The sequence below is a fragment of the Solea senegalensis genome, linkage group LG12 (assembly GCF_019176455.1).
Source record: "Solea senegalensis isolate Sse05_10M linkage group LG12, IFAPA_SoseM_1, whole genome shotgun sequence".
In the NCBI taxonomy this organism is placed as follows: Eukaryota; Metazoa; Chordata; class Actinopteri; order Pleuronectiformes; family Soleidae; genus Solea; species Solea senegalensis.
In genome coordinates this window covers 10,667,880-10,680,625 of record NC_058032.1, presented here as the reverse complement: position 1 = coordinate 10,680,625, position 12,746 = coordinate 10,667,880, and the positions used below count along the sequence as shown (strand labels likewise).

Sequence of the window (12,746 nt, the reverse complement as noted above, 5' to 3'; positions counted from 1 at the left end):
TATGTTTAGTTTGTAACGTGTTTTCCCTGACAACAGACATGTTTCATACATTGTATTTATTCACCATTTCCACAAAATTAAAATTGTACAGTGCTTTGCCCGACTACACAAACATAGTTCAGTATTAATGTCACTGTACACTACCACGAAAGAAACAGATGATGTCGCTGGAGACCATAATATCCGTGTTGCCCATGTTTCTCCCAGACCCCTCCTTTGTGTTTGAAGCAGTATAGTCCATTGGTGCTTTGTTAGAAACAGAAATAGCCACAAGACAGACGGGGCTTCGTCTGCGATTCACAATATGTGGAATTATAGGAGAATTACTTTTGTTTTTGTTCTGTCGGCGATGGCGCGCGGAGGACTGACAGTCACGGTTTGGATACAAATCATAGCTTTGCTTTGTTTGTGCGACGGATCTACGGCGCAGCTCTCCTACTCCGTTCCCGAGGAGGTTGACAAAGGAACGGTAGTGGGAAATCTTGCAAAGGATTTAAATGTCGGTGTCCAGGAACTGGGAAAACGAGATTTTCGAGTTGTCGCTGGGAATTCTAATAAGTATTTTGATGTGGATTTAAAGACAGGTGGGCTATATGTTTGCGATAGGATTGATCGCGAGGAGCTCTGTTCAAACACGGCAAAATGTTCCCTGAATATAGAAGCGATTCTGAGCCACCCCACGCATCTGCATCGCATAGAGGTACAGATTATTGATATTAACGACAATGCTCCATCTTTTCGGGAAAGGGAGAAGACTTTTAATGTTTCAGAATCTTCTTATACCGGAGAGAGATATCTCCTCCCAATGGCGAATGACGCAGACACGGGCAGTAACTCGGTCAAGAGCTACAAGCTCAGTGCGAATGAATATTTCTCACTGGACGTGCAGAGCGGCGGACAGCACAGCGAGTCTGCTGAGTTAGTGCTACAAAAATCTTTAGATAGGGAGAAACAGTCTGTTATCCATCTGACATTAACTGCAGTGGACGGAGGAAAACCTACTAAGTCTGGGACATTAAAAATAGTGATATATGTTATGGATATAAATGACAATGCACCGGTATTCAATAAACCTCTGTATAGGGCCCGGGTCATTGAAAACGCCCCATTCCAAACATCTATACTGACGGTTAGTGCTACAGATTTGGACGAAGGAATAAATGGTGAGATAATATATTCATTTATTGAGAGGGGAAATTTCAATCCCCGAGCTGTATTTTCCATAAACCCAGAAACGGGGGAAATAACTGTCACAGGGAAAGTGGACTATGAAGAACATTCAGCATATGATATTCGTGTACAAGCAAAAGATAAAGGCATGCCTGCTCGAAGCGTCCATAGCAAAGTGTTACTGGAAGTAACTGATCTTAATGACAACATCCCTGATATCACCGTCACATCTCTTCTGAGTCCAGTTAAAGAGGATGCTGAGATGGGAACAGTGGTTGCTTTGGTGACTGTGACTGACAAAGACGGGGGTAATAATGGTGTCACTGCTGCCAACATTCTTGGTTTGGTGCCTTTTAAGCTTAAGCTAAATTACAAAAATTATTATTCGTTAACAGTTGATGGGCCTCTTGACAGAGAGAGTGTTTCTCAATATAATGTCACCATCATAGCCACCGATGAAGGCACGCCGCCTCTCTCAAGCACCCGTGTTATTCCAATTCAAATTTCTGATGTGAATGACAATGCACCTATGTTCTCAGACCCTGTGATTAATGCATATCTGAAAGAGAATAGTGCAGTTGGGGGTAAAATCTTAACTATAACTGCAGTTGATCATGATAAAGAAGAAAATGCAAAAATAATATTTTCATTATTAGATGGAATGTCAAGAAGTATCCCCATAACTTCTGTGGTAAACATCAACTCAGAGACTGGAGATATAATCAGTCTACAGTCTTTTAACTTCGAGGAGTTAAAAACGTTTCAGTTCAAAGTTCAGGCCACAGACTCTGGTGTTCCTCCGCTCAGCAGCAACGTGACAGTGAACCTTTTTATACTGGATGAAAATGACAACAGTCCCGTGATTCTTGCGCCCTATTCTGAACACGGCTCCGTTAACAGTGAGAGCATCCCCTATAATGTTGAAGCGGGACACATTGTGGCAAAAATCAGGGCTGTAGACGCAGACTCAGGATACAACGCTCTGCTTTCTTATTACCTATCTGAGCCGAAAGGAAACAACCTCTTTCGGATCGGAACCAGCACCGGGGAAATCAAGACTAAGAGGAGAATGAGTGACAATGACCTGAAAACTCACCCCTTGGTGGTGCTGGTTTCTGATCACGGAGAACCATCCCTGTCAGCTACTGTGTCTATAGAGGTGATGGTGGTTGAAAACTCAGCTGACATCCAGACTCAGTTCAAACACGTGCCCATAAAGGACGAGAGCTTCACTTCACTAAACCTGTATCTGCTGATCGCCATTGTGTCGGTGTCAGCCATCTTTCTGCTCAGCCTCATCAGTTTAATAGCTGTCAAATGTCACAGGACAGACAGCAGTTTCAGCAGGTACAGCGCCCCCATGATCACCACCCACCCTGACGGGAGCTGGTCTTACTCTAAAGCTACACAGCAGTATGACGTCTGTTTCAACTCAGACACGCTTAAGAGTGACGTGATGGTTTTCCCCGCACCGTATCCACCTGTAGATGCGGAGCTGATCAGTATTAACGGAGGAGACACGTTTACCAGGACTCAGACTTTACCTAACAAAGAGACGGTAAGGATAATAGCACAAAAACAAAAGGGAGCCAGCCAATAATTCAATGTTTCAACCTGTTGAAATGCAATTACACGTGACTATTTAAGAAGTTTTGTGGTAGCTGTGTGTGGTCGAAATTCAGTACTTCTTTCCTGTACTCATAAATGTGTTCCGCTCCTACATGTGGCAATTTACAGTTGTTTGCAGTATGTTAAATGTGTAGACTGTCCAGCTCATTCATCCTAAAATACGTGTATTAAGGTTATGCAACAAATTTTTTCAGTGTGGATTTGAGCTCTCTCTCTTTATGTGCCTTCAAACTCAACATTACCACAAGATGTCGCTATCACACCGGCGAGTTGAAGCACGTTGGGTTTTTTTTCTGCAAGACGCACCTCCCTCTTCGTTTGAGAGAGAGAGAGAGACTGTCATTCTTTGTTTGTAGCAGTCGAGAATATGTTCACCGCAATGGGTTGATAGAATTGTTGAGAAATGTTACTGCTGGATTTATTTTAACGAATTAACTGTACGGCAGGCTATAGACAGGATGAAAGGACCAGGTAGTTCGCGGCATTGGATTTATTTTTTGCTCAATCTAGCTCATATATCGAGGCTTGGAGCAGCACAGATTGCATATTCTGTTTCGGAGGAATCTAACCCGGGTACCACTGTTGGACATTTGGCGAAGGATTTGCATTTAGATGTCCAAGAACTGGAAACCAGGGGTTTTCAAATTTCGGGACCTAACACGAGGTACTTCGAAGTCAGTGTGAAGACTGGGATACTTCTGGTCAAAGACAGAATAGACCGAGAGGAGCTTTGCTCTCGTAATGTCAAATGTTCTCTGGAAGTGGAAGCCATTGTTAACTCTCCGCTTAATCTCTATCGCTTTGAGGTTAAAATCTTGGATATAAACGACAATGCGCCGTCTTTTCGGATTCCGGGGATTGTTTTAAATGTGTCCGAGTCAGCGTTTCCTGGTGAGAGATTCACTCTACCAAACGCTTTCGATGCGGATATCGGTAGTTATTCAGTTAAGGGCTACAAGCTGAGCCAAAACGAACATTTCACCCTGGATGTTCAGAATGGTGGAGAGGAGACTATGTCCGCTGAAATGGTGCTGCAGAAAGCATTAGACCGAGAGAAACAGACAGTTATCAAACTAACACTGACAGCTGTGGATGGAGGGAAACCACCGAAGTCAGGCACATTGTCTATAACAGTCATTGTGCAAGATGTAAATGATAATATTCCATTGTTTGACACGCAGCTGTACAAAGCCACCGTGCCAGAAAACACACCGCAAGGTGCAACTGTAATTTCTGTAAATGCTCGGGATTTAGACGAAGGTCTTAACGGGGAAATAGAATATAAATTTATCAACCACGATAATGATAGAAATGTGAATACATTTGCAATTAATCCTGTAACCGGAGATATTACAGTGAACGGGGAGCTAGACCACGAAAAGAGCAAAGCAGTTGAAATTCGAGTCCAGGCTAAAGACAAAGGACCAAATCCGAGAGCATCTCATTGCAAGGTACTCGTTGAAATCTCAGATATTAATGACAATCCACCCGAAATATCAGTAACATCTTTAGTCGACGTGGTGAGGGAGGACGCAACCCTGAACACAATGGTTGGACTAATGACGATCAGAGATAACGACTCAGATAAAAACGGCGTTGTTCAGGTTCGAATAGTGGACCCAGTACCGTTTACAATTAAGAATACATACAAAAATCACTATTCACTGGTCGTAGACGGACCTCTAGACAGAGAGCGAGCTTCTCAGTATAATGTAACAATAGCAGCGACTGACGAAGGGGCCCCGCCTCTTTCCAGTACCAGGGTTATTGTGGTCCACGTTTCTGATGTAAATGACAACGCACCTCGTTTTAAAGAGCCCGTGATAAACATTTTTGTCAAAGAGAACAGTCCTGTTAGTGGTGTAATTTATACACTGACTGCAGATGATGCTGATGTCGATGAAAATGCGAGAGTAACGTTTTCGGTAATGAACAATAATAATAAAAATCATGTCATTGGTTCAGTTATTAACGTAAACTCAGAGACTGGAGATATAATCAGTCTACAGTCCTTTAACTACGAGGAGTTAAAAACGTTTCAGTTCAAAGTTCAGGCCACAGACTCTGGTGTTCCTCCGCTCAGCAGCAATGCGACAGTGAACGTTTTTATCCTGGATGAAAATGACAACAGTCCCGTGATTCTTGCGCCCTATTCTGAGCACGGCTCCGTTAACAGTGAGAGCATCCCATATAATGTTGAAGCAGGACATATTGTGGCAAAAATCAGGGCTGTAGACGCAGACTCTGGATACAACGCTCTGCTTTCTTATCACCTCTCTGATACCAAAGGAAACAACCTCTTCCGGATCGGAACCAGCACCGGGGAAATCAAGACTAAAAGGAGAATGAGTGACAGTGACCTGAAAACTCACCCCTTGGTGGTGCTGGTTTCTGATCACGGAGAACCCTCCCTGTCAGCTACTGTGTCTATAGAGGTGATGGTGGTTGAAAGCTCAGCTGACATCCAGACTCAGTTCAGACATGTGCCCATAAAGGACGAGAGCTTCACTTCACTAAACCTGTATCTGCTGATCGCCATTGTGTCGGTGTCAGCCATCTTTCTGCTCAGCCTCATCAGTTTAATAGCTGTCAAATGCCACAGGACAGACAGCAGTTTCAGCAGGTACAGCGCCCCCATGATCACCACCCACCCTGACGGGAGCTGGTCTTACTCTAAAGCTACACAGCAGTATGACGTCTGTTTCAGCTCAGACACGCTCAAGAGCGACGTAGTGGTTTTCCCCGCACCATATCCACCTGTAGATGCGGAGCTGATCAGTATTAACGGAGGAGACACGTATACCAGGACTCAGACTTTACCTAATACAGAGAAGGTGAGTGTAGCTCCTTAGGAATTCAGATTATTGTAAAATATGATCATTGTAGACAACAAATTGTGTTACATTACTGACTCGGCTCAGTTGTGTGTCCTGTTATGTGTTTCTGGTTGTGTATCCTTCACTGTGTGTATAAGGTGTGAGCGCTGTCCATGGTACTGATTTGCTCCGTTTCCACCAGGACTGTACCAAGTGTAATAGGACTGTACCACAGGGCAAAACCATGGTCAGTGTGCGGGAAAACACGCAAAAAATATCAAGTTAATATGCAACTTTTGACTACAATACACCAGTCCTTATTCTGCAGATTGTACGTAAGTCAATTCAGTTACATTGATAGTAAGACTTGATATTTTCCCAAAGGGCATAAAAAAACACGTACAGAAAATATTCATACAAAATACAAATAATTTATAAACAACTGATCCATAAGTTAACCAATCAACTGCACGAGCAGTGAGCCTTAAGTCATCACATCACATTTTTATGAATACCGCTGAGATTATCTTATTGGCAAGTGTTTTTTTCATTAACTAATGATAACGAAACACAGCACCCGCGGTGTCGCAATTGTCAACAGTCTGGAAATGTTTGAAGCTTATTTTTCTTCATTAGTCGTTAAATGGAGATTTTTAGTTGTTAGACAGTGGAATAAATCATAAAATTGCTGCCAGGAAGCAGGAGTTTTCTAAAAATAAAAATAAAAATAAAAATATCCGTTGGCCAGCTATTATGTGGTTTAGATTAATTCAGTGCAGGCGTGTGAACAAAGTTACTCACCGTCAGTAGACTTGAAAGGTGGTTTGAAAGAGTTGAAGCTTGCTTCTTCTCGGAGGACAGCAGAAGTTGACAGAGAAGTCTGTTCATGGCAGTTCAAGTGGCGGCTGAGAAACTGCAAAAGGGGTAACAGATGTCCACTAAGATGTTCATATTATCCTCATTGTCGGCGCGTGTTCGCAAAATCGGTTTCTCGGCGTTAATTTTCCCCACGAGCAAGCGACACACATTACTTCCGCATTGAAACACATTACTTCCGCATTGAAACACATTACTTCCGCATTGAAACACATTAACTTCCGCATTGAGATAACGTTAGACACACTCGGGCAAAAGCGGCATATTGCTACAGTCATGCAGTCAAATAAACAGAAACACACATAGTTTTTGTGAGTGAGGAGGGCGACCTATATGTCAACAAGCTATTAAAAAAAAATCGCGCTTTTACGTCAGTTTCCGTCGCTTGGTTTGCGTGATTTGCGTGCCCAGTGCTCAGTGCTGCTGTCACTTGGTCACTAAGGGAAACTGTCTATTCTCCGCGTGGGTTAATGACTACATTCCACCTGAGTGAGCCTCCATTTTGTGAGTACAATGTATTGTTACGTTGACTCTGTTTGTAAATATGACCTGTGATGTTGGGAGTGTAAATCATGTTGTTGTTGTCTGAGAGTCTGTTGCTCAGCTAGCAGGAGTGAACAACTGCTGCCAACCCAGTGTTTTTGTTTCTTGACATGCTATATCATGCTGTACGAGTAGTACAGTACAATAATGACCAATCAATTGACATATGGCTGCTGTCAATTGTTTTAAACATTGTTTTAATTCACTGAAAGGTTAGCCATCATGTGCAGTTGTTGCTGCATTTTATAAGGTCTGAATGTAGCAAGTCTTGTTCACATATTTAATGTCATAGTGCTTAATATCAGCTTATAGATTTGAGCCGCATTGGCATTGGAAATCAGGTTTATAGAGTCTTGTTATGAATTAATAATTTCAGATACAGGTGTTTTGACTACATGTGTACACAAACCTTATTTATGTTTTCCTTTTATTGTGTTAACTTGTGGTCTCAGTGGTCCTGGCCCACTGGATATGAGCTCATGTTGAAATTAAGAGTTGTATAGAGGTCAAATCATCTCAGTGCATTGTTTGGCTTCAGCAAACATTTTAACCTGCCACTGTAGAGACGCATACATACATACATACACGTCTGCTAATATTATTAAATATTTTATCTGCTGTGAAAAAGGTTTATTTCACCAGGTTTCTTCAAGATATGCTGAGCATTACATACTGTACATGTTATATGAGTTAATCACATTGACAGCTTGCTGATATTCTGTATATGACCAACTCAGTCACATCATTTTAACTTCCACACAGTACTGTGTATACACAGTATGTGCGTGTGTTTTTCATTTGTTGCACAAACTCACACATGGTGATACTTTTATAGGGGGATGTGTAATAGTGTAGATTTACATTTACAATTGTCCAAGTCATTTTTAATAGAGGATGAACACAATACACACATTTAGGCGTTCATTATTTACAAAGCATGGACATATACAATACATTTGTATATACAGTATACAGCTAGTTCTATTTGCAGCTCCTTATTTTATTTTATTTTATACTGTCATTATTTTTCCTCATCCCTCTTGTTCCACGTCCCAGTTTCCTTTACTGTTCCTTAGCAAAACGTGCGTAGTATTCGTCATTCTACACCAGGTTCTATTTCTCTCCCCCCTCCTCCTCCTCCTCCTCCTCCTCCATACTGTCAGGGCCATTTTCCGCTCCCCTCCCCCTCTCCTTCACCAGCACTCCCTGAGAAGGGGAGCAGCTGAGAGAAATAACAGGGAATTAATGTCGATTCCTGCAGACATGTGTGTCATCGGCCTCAGAGCGCATGTAAACACGATCTAATATATTTTCATTAGAATCTCTAATGTGTGCACCGACCCAGCTGAGACAAACCTGCTCTGCTTTGCCAAATGGCGCATCGTGTTTAATAAGTGCTGCTTATTATGTACTACGTTGCTGTGGCATTGGGTCCTCTTTGAGGTCGAATGTGCATTGTGTTGCTGATGCGTTTGAGGCACTCAGACGATATGACCTCATTTTCAGGGAGTGGTCCATAGCAAACAAGCACTGTCAGATCTGTCAAAACCCAGACAGTGTGTTTGGTTTTACGTGAAGAAGGGAAGCGAGAAAGTGCTCTCTGCGCTGACAGACTGCGGATACAAGCAATGCGTAATGCGGGGTTATATGTGGGCCAGCGTGTGATTTAAAAATGGCAGCGTGCTGCATTCACCATCCGAATAAATCCTGTTAGGTAGTCGCTTTGCTTTATTTTTTTATTGATTTATTGTTTATCTTTTTTACAGCAAGCGTCTCGGCTGTTCGCATAAGCTTGTGGTTTCTGAAACAACGAGCTGTCTCGCTGCGTAAAAGTGGTTCCGAATGTGTTCAGTATGCTGCAGCTTTCTGTGAATGTGACTGAGAGGGAGGGGCAGGTAATTTTCCGCTACGAGCTGCAGCAGCAGTAGCAGCAAAGGACCGAGGTATCAGCTGCTCTCGGCTCGGCTCGGCTCAGCTCAGATCTCCCTCCTGCCTTGCTCTGCGGCTGGGCGGGGCCGACAACTCCAAGTGTCAATCATAGCTAAACCGGTGGGGCGGGGCGAAGGGTTGTGGTGGATGAGGGAAAGAGGCTTTTATCTGCGCACCGTGTATTTATGCATGTTTTTATGAAGCTGCACGAGTCAAATAGGTGACATTGCGTGCCGTGGGTGCTTTTATATAAAATATGATGACATAATATGACAAAATAACAATATGATGAAAAAAATAAAATCTAAAGTGAAGACAATGACTTAGTGGGAACATTAAACCTTCAAGAGTTTAGTTTTGTATAAGCTCCCCCAGTGCTGCAGAATGCATTGAATTATTGATTGCAGTAAAAGCATACACTTAAGTGGATCCAGAGATTGCAATACACAGATGGATTGAACAGATGAACCTAAAGCATAAAACAGAAATGTCCTTACTTCATCATATATAACACAATGTGACAGAACAGCAGCATGGCAAACAGAATATGTATTTATTCCTAATCTAAGGTTAGCCGTCTTTCACACATCTTATTTACTTCCTGTTGTTCCTCCCTTGCAAGGGTGTGTCCTTTTGTGCTACTGAGGTTAGCTCTGCTATCAGTGGTTGCCATGGAGACTGTTCTGAGCCATAATGAAATGATGAACTAGTCTGTTTCCAGGGAGCTGGCAGTAAGTACCAGCCCCCACCCAGACATCCAATCTCAGCATGTGTTGTAGACGCCAGCAGTAAGGAAATGGAATGGACACAATAATTGAAGGCAGGAGAGATGGAGAGGAGGATGTAGACCAAATATGTACAGCATGATCATATGAGGCAAGTAAAGGGAAACATGTGTGCGGTTAGAGAATCACTTCAAAAAATGTGAGAGGATTTTAGAGGATGTCACAAATATAGAATCATGGATTCAAGCCCCAAGCATGAGATAGTGAGAAAGCTTATGAGAATCATATTGGCAAAACAAAATTATGCAGTGCAACGGAGTGAGAACATCACAGACATTTGGTCACAGATATAAGAAAAAGGGATATCAACACCCTTCCGCCTTTCCCCCATTTCCACCAAACCACTCTGCATCATTTGTACCCCTTGGTGGCACTGGGATGCTGTTGCAGGCTTTAGATTAGCTTTGTCATGCTCAGAAGCAAGGGTTGCATCCGCTCCCATCCGGCAGGGATACAAAGCCAGGGCATCCTAAGAGGGAAGTATCCAAAGCCTGCCTGCATTTCCTGATAGCTTTGTTCAGTGCTACAACAAGAATCTGTTTGATTTATACACCGACAGAACCAGGACATCCAAGAAACTGTTTAACCTTTACAGGACACTAAAGGGGGCGGATTTGTGCTTCTTTTAGCTGTCTAATGCCTTTTATGTATGAATGGAAGGTACACAGGGGATCAGCTCAAATAAACATAACCAGAGAATTACTCCGCTATCCGCTTAGTGTGTCCACCTGATTAAAAGGACTTTGGTTATCATGGGAGCTTTAGTTTCCAAGGATATTAAAATGTGTTATGTTGTGCATATAAAAATGTGGAATGGGAAAGGTGAAAGATCACAGCTTTCTCATAGTGCTCTTTGTTTTGTAGTTTAGTGTTTCCTCATGCTATTGCTCATGTTATTATTGTATGATTATATTATATGAGTGGTGCTGAAGACAGCTAGAGATTTCCATTCCTCAGATACTTCATTTTGTGATAAACAATCACTTCAGAGACAAATGCAAGAGTTAAGCCATAGTGTTGTGTTGTGTCTGACATTTATATAAGCTCTTCTTTGATGCATATGAACACATGTACCTTTTTCACTGTAGATTGCAGCAAGCCTTTACACTGATCTTTCTTCTTCTTTCCTCTGGAGCGTGCCTCGCGATCATTTGTTCAGAAGATGAGAAAGAAAAATCACTACCACTATAGGGTCGATGTCTATCCATGCCCTCATTCTGCCCACGCTCCCTTCCTTTCTCACTCCTACAAATGCACACTTTCATTGCTGATGGGTTTATGTTTAGGTGCTGTGGCTTAATGACAGAGCCTACAAGGATGGGCAGTGGGCAGATGATTATATGTCCAACTCTTGTATTACCGATTTATTCCAACAGAGGGACCAGTTTCACTGTATCTGCAGTGCTCTCCTTCCCACTCTGTCTGCTCTGATCATATAGGACTACATTGTCGTTTTTAGTGAGTGGAGTCCATTGTATGACAGTTTTGTTTGTATTTCAATTTATCCTGTTTTTGTTATTTGCACATTCCCTGACATACAGATATCACTGCACACATCTCCTCACCATCTTTCCCTCCCACTCAAATTGTTTCTTGAGAATGAAAATTTTACTTGCATGCTCCTTATTGCCTGCAGCAATGCATCCACTTATCACAGCCTCTATTTGAAAATAAAATGAAACAATTTGTTGTTGCAGTGTTTTACCCTGCATTTGTTTGTCAGCAAGCTGAAATGCCAGCTGAATTGCCTTTAAAGCTCACATGACTGTATATGTTTTGAAAGAGGAAGTGATGTAAAGAGTCACGAGTCATGAAAGTTCAGCCATAAATTGTTCCATTGTGGATCTTTCTTGTAACTCAGTGACAAAAATTAGTTGGGAGGATTAATGTCAGACTCTGAAAAGTTATATGAATGGGTTTTAGAGTGGCCACTTACCGTACAGCATATTCACTAGGATGAGTGAAGACTGTGTTATTAATTTGGTGGCCGTCTTGCATAATAGATGGTATGGGTCTTGAGGGTGTTCACATTCTGCCAGACAGAATGAACAAATGACAGATTCTTTAAAAGTCTGAATTCACTCTATTCATTCTGGATTCTTTCTGTGCCAACTATCACTTTGTATCTGCTGTTTGTTTTTATTTATTTTATCGATCAGTCTGCAAAGATAATTGACTCTTGTGGCTCAGCTGGAACAGCCTCTGTCTGACAGAGGCGCAGCTGGAAGGACTGTAATTTAGAGAGGAAGTGACAGAATGGGGATGAAAATGAAAAAGTCAAGGTCAGGCAAAATAATTTTCGTATAAATAATAATAAAATAATGTTTGGCAAACTATTGTTTTTTTGTAGACAAGATGTTATAAATAAACATAAGCAATTTATTGAAATGAAAAGGCATAAAAAGGTGTCTGCTTGCAGGTGGAATTTGCTTTTGATAACTTTATCTGCAGCACCCATGAGTGAGAAATGAAAAATCCACAGCTCAGCAACGTGCAATTAATGTAGGGACAGATGGGCGTATTTGGAAAAAGGACTGAGCCAGTGACATTTTAAAAACATGAAGAACAGAGGGAGGGATACAGGAGAATGAGCGACACGGGTACAAAGATCAGGTGTAAAACTTGATGTGCTTTTGTTGTTGGCGAGGTAAACGTCGCCTGTTTTCACTTTTGTGATCCTCCATTACACAGAGGTTCAGTCATTCCACTGGGAATATCTGCTAAATGTCACAGTTTGCGTGGCAAACCGTCTCGACCTGAGACTCTGTCCTCGGCTGAAAGAAACTCTGTGTTATCACCGCTGTTCAGTGTAACACATTATGCAAGGAGACAAATCCATGCCATGGAATATGTTAAGCCTTTCGAAAGAAAAACAGAAAGGCAAACTGTATTTGTTGACTTTCTACGTGATTTAAAATAAAAACAAAACTGCAGTAGCCATCAACATGCACATTTTCGTTTTAAATATACTGAGAATGCATTTTGTAAATGCTCTTCT

The 12,746-nt window shown here is 41.9% G+C and overlaps 1 protein-coding gene across 26 annotated transcripts in view; it reads left to right on the top strand.

Moving 5' to 3' along the window:
• LOC122778031 (protocadherin alpha-C2-like) overlaps positions 1-12,746 on the top strand; it is a 158,645-nt gene that overhangs the window by 126,409 nt on the left and 19,490 nt on the right. The window lies entirely within an intron of this gene.